This window comes from Petromyzon marinus, unplaced genomic scaffold, assembly GCF_048934315.1.
Source record: "Petromyzon marinus isolate PM22_M1 ecotype Great Lakes invasive population unplaced genomic scaffold, UKy_Petmar_22M1.pri1.0 PM_G_Scaffold_38, whole genome shotgun sequence".
Lineage (NCBI taxonomy): Eukaryota > Metazoa > Chordata > Hyperoartia > Petromyzontiformes > Petromyzontidae > Petromyzon > Petromyzon marinus.
The window spans coordinates 1,177,501-1,182,500 of NW_027422961.1; the positions used below are offsets into that span (position 1 = coordinate 1,177,501).

The 5,000-nt window shown below is 40.8% G+C and overlaps 1 pseudogene; it reads left to right on the top strand.

Annotated features, from left to right (window-relative positions):
- LOC142916165 (28S ribosomal RNA) overlaps positions 1 to 5,000 on the top strand; it is a 10,628-nt pseudogene that overhangs the window by 3,591 nt on the left and 2,037 nt on the right.

Genomic DNA, 5,000 nt, shown 5'->3' on the forward strand with positions numbered 1-5,000 from the left:
ACCGATCGATTGCCTGTCATGCCCCCAAATGTGGGGGAATAAAGTTAACTGAGGAAAGCTTACCAATGGTCTGTGAATGTTGCCAGGCACGCTTTGCAACTCTAAGTGGCCTTTCGCAGCACAAGAGGCATGCTCACCCAGTCACCCGTAATGAGGAAAGGATTAAAGATGGTATAAAGGGTACCTCGCAGAGAGGGGTACACCGTAGCTGCTGGTCTTTGAAGGAAGTAGAACAGCTGGCCCTTCTAGAGTTGCAGTTTCAGGGGAAAAAGAATATCAATAAGATCATTGCTGAAGCGCTTGGGACTAAGACCAACAAGCAAGTCTCTGACAAGAGACGGGACCTAAGTAAAAAGACAGGGGCCCCCATGTCAGACAGCTTACATTTTTCTTCTAGGCCTCTTGAGACATTGTCTCCCCCACCAAATGTAACAACGGGGACTTCATCCATACTCGCTCAAGCAGCTGCGCGGCTTACGAATGAGAATTCTGGGACCCTGGAAAAGCCTGCAATGGAGGCAATAAAGGCTTGGCTTAACGGCGAGGGCCAACATGATGCCCTCGTAGAAACTGCCACAGCATTGATGCTTTGTCCGATGAGATTGGTGAAAAACAAAGGCAAACGTTCAAAACCCGAGAACGACATTATTAAACCCAGGATATTACCCACACGATCTTGGATGAAGAAGAGAGCGGAAAAACGAGGAAGCTTCATGAAGCACCAGAAGCTCTTCTTTAAGAACCGCTCTCTTCTTGCGTCCTTAGTCCTGGATGGCACTGAACGTCATGAATGCCGAATCCCGAACGCAGATGTATATCGTTTTTACTGCGAAAAATGGGAGAAGGTGTTGCCATTCAATGGCCTGGGCCAATTTAAGTCATCAGGTGTTGCAAATAACGAATACTTTGAGCCCCTAATTTCGGTGGAGGAAGTTCAGACTGCCATACGGGCCATTAAACCAACGTCAGCAGCTGGGCCAGATGGCCTAACAAGGGCTGCAATCTGTGCTGCCGACCCCGAGGGTCGGACACTGACAGCCCTATTTAATGCATGGATGATTACAGGAATTATTCCCAAAGAGTTGAAAAAGAATAGGACGATTCTTATTCCTAAGGTTATGGACGATGAAAAGCTGAAAGAATTGGGGAACTGGAGACCAATAACGATCGGTTCAATGATTCTGAGATTATTTTCCAGAATAATGACTGCACGTCTTGCTCGTGCTTGTCCCTTAAACCCAAGGCAGCGTGGTTTTATAGCGGCATCTGGCTGCTCTGAAAATCTTAAGGTGCTACAGGACCTTATGAGACATGCTAAGAAATTGCACAGGCCGTTGGCTGTCATGTTTATCGACATAGCGAAAGCTTTTGACTCGGTTTCGCATGCTCATATTTTATGGGTGTTAAGGCACAAGAAAGTAGATGAACACGTGGTGGGCATCATCCAGAACGCCTACGATCGGTGTACGACCTCGTTCAAAAGCAATGGCGAGTCGACTCGAGAAATTAGCATACGTGTTGGTGTCAAACAGGGTGACCCCATGTCACCCCTGCTCTTCAATCTTGCCATGGACCCTTTGATATGCACCCTAGAGTCACACGGAGTTGGGTACTCCATTGATACCGACCACGTGACAGCTCTTGCGTTTGCTGATGATTTGGTGTTGGTGAGCGAATCTTGGGTTGGTATGGCCGCCAATCTAGCGATCTTGGAATCATTTTGTGGGCTATCGGGATTGGAGGTTCAGGCCAGAAAGTGCCAGGGCTTCATGATAAGCCCAACCAAAGATTCATATACGGTGAACAACTGCGACCCATGGACTATCAAAAATAAAGATGTCCATATGATCCAACCTGATGAATCAACGAAATACCTTGGTCTGAAAATTGGCCCTTGGACTGGCACTATACAGCCTGATCTACATTGTCAGCTAAAGACATGGATCTCGAAAATCGATGAGGCGCCTCTGAAGCCAACTCAGAAGGTTGAACTACTCAATGCCTATGCCCTACCCAGATTGTTATATCCTGCAGACCACTCGGACTGCAAGCAATCAACTCTCCGTGGGTTGGACCAAGAGATTAGAAAGGCGGTAAAAGGATGGCTCCACCTTCCCGCTTCAACTTGTGATGGACTGTTATATGCCAGAGCCCGAGACGGAGGCCTTGCCATCTTGAAACTGGAAAAAACAATCCCTTCGGTTCAAGTTAGAAGGCTGCAACGTATAGCAAACTCGTCCGATGCTATCACCCGTAATATTGTGTCCTCGCAGGGTATGGAGGAAGAATACCGTAATTTGTGGGTACGAGCAGGGGGTGACAGTGATGCAATCCCAACATTCGTTCTCAGGGACTCGGTGTCAAAAGAACCTGTATATCCGAGACCCTGCGATTGGAGGGAGCATGAATTTCAGAGATGGTGCGAAAAGCCGGTTCAAGGAAGGGGCATTGTAAACTTTGCGCATGATAGAATCAGTAATGCTTGGTTGAGGCCATGGTGCGGCTTTAAACAATGCTTCTTTATCGCAGCACTACAACTAAGGGCAAATATTTACCCAACAAGAGAAAGCTTGAACAGAGGCAGAGATGGGGCCTTACGTTCCTGCAGGAAATGCTCTGCCAGACTCGAGTCCCTTTCGCACATTCTCGGTCAATGTCCTGCAGTACAGAAAGCAAGAATTGCGCGACATAACAAGATCAGTAACATTCTGGCAGACGAAGCGGCTAGATTGGGCTGGTCTGTATACAAAGAGCCACGGTTCATATCCGAGACGGGAGAGATGAGAAAGCCTGACCTCGTGTTTGCAAAAGATGAGGAGGCGGTTGTGATCGATGTCACCGTCCGTTTTGAGCTTTCAAAGAATACCTTGTCAGATGCTGCCTCGCACAAAGTTTCGTACTATACCCCTCTTGGTGATCAAGTCAAAGTGCTGACGAAGGCTAGCAAGGTCACATTCTTTGGATTCCCGGTTGGGGCAAGAGGAAAGTGGCCCCTTGAGAATAACGAGGTACTTACCTCCCTGGGCCTGACCAAACCCAGAACGACATCACTGGCCAAGATGATTTCCCGCAGAACGCTGCTTTTCTCTCTTGATATTCTGAGAATGTTCTGTGGAAATTATGCGGTCTATGAACAGTCATAGACAACCTCCGAAACAAATAATAGTTTTGTTTTAAGATGTCATTTGTTTTAGATTGATTTTGTTATTTTCGAAGGTGAAGTCGGTTTTTATTTCATTTTACTATTTTCCACAATTTAGATTGTTAGTTTCCAAGACGGAGTCTTGGTTCTTTTTTTTATTGTTAGTTTTTTTTTTTTTTAACACGTCGTATTTGTTACTTTAGAGCTTAGAGGGGACTTTATTTTCGCCTTACTATTTTCTGCCTACAAAGAAGATTAAAAATAAGCTTTTTTCAAGATGGTTTTGTTATTTTCCAAGGTGAAGTCTTGGTATTCTTATTTTACTATTTTCCATAAAGAAGACCTTTCTTTTAGATTTTGTTATTTTCCAAGACGAAGACTTGGTATTTTTATTATATTGCTATTTTTTACACGAAGCTTATTCAAGAGCACTTATATAGATTAGACTTTGTTATTTTAATTCTTTATTTTTGGACTACATCGGTTCGAGAGTCCTGTAACTTACTATTTTCTGCCTACAAAGAAGATTAGAAATAAGCTTTATTTAAGATGTTTTAGATTAGATTTTGTTATTTTCCAAGGTGAAGTCTTGGTTTTTTTTATTTTACTATTTTCCACAAAGAAGACTTTTCTTTTCTTTTAGATTTTGTTATTTTCCAAGACGAAGACTTGGTATTTTTTTGCTATTTTTTACAGGAAGCTTTATTCAAGAGCACTTATATAGATTAGACTTTGTTATTTTAATTCTTTATTTTTGCACTACATCAGTTCGAGAGAAGACTACAAACCAGCTTTATTTAAGATGTTTTAGATTAGATTTTGTTATTTTCCAAGGTGAAGTCTTGGTTTTTTATTTTACTATTTTCCACAAAGAAGACTTTTCTTTTAGATTTTGTTATTTTCCAAGACGAAGACTTGGTATTTTTTTATTGCTATTTTTTTACACGAAGCCTATTCAAGAGCACTTATATAGATTAGACTTTGTTATTTTAATTCTTTATTTTTGGACTACATCAGTTCGAGAGTCCTGTAACTTACTATTTTCTGCCTACAAAGAAGATTACAAATAAGCTTTATTTAAGATGTTTTAGATTAGATTTTGTTATTTTCCAAGGTGAAGTCTTGGTTTTTTTTATTTTACTATTTTCCACAAAGAAGACTTTTCTTTTCTTTTAGATTTTGTTATTTTCCAAGACGAAGACTTGGTTTTTTTATATTGCTATTTTTTTTTTTACACTGCTTTATTCAAGAGCGCTTATATAGATTAGACTTTGTTATTTTAATTCTTTATTTTTGGAATACATCAGTTTGAGAGTCCTGTAACGTACTATTTTCTGCCTACAAAGAAGACTACAGACAAGCTTTATTTAAGATGTTTTAGATTAGATTTTGTTATTTTCCAAGGTGAAGACTTGGTTTTTTTATTTTACTATTTTCCACAAAGAAGATTTTTCTTTTAGATTTTGTTATTTTCCAAGACGAAGACTTGGTATTTTTATTTTTTATTTTTTTTTATTGCTAGTTTTTTTTATATGTTACTTCAGAGCATAGAGAGGACTTTATTTTTACCTTACTATTTTCTGCCTTCAAAGAAGATTAAAAATAAGCTTTATTCAACATTACTTATATAGATTAGACTTTGTTATTTTAATTCTTTATTTTTTGGAGTACATCAGTTCGAGAATCCGGTAACCTTACCGACTCTACTCCTTGTTGCCATTGATGCACGGCAGCAGGGATTCGATAATACACGGCATCCCAGTCAGGGACCAGCTTGATGATGCTGGATCTGCGTTGGATACACCAGCATGGGAGTACAATACGGTTATTGACTCCACCCCGTGTTATCAAAGATGCA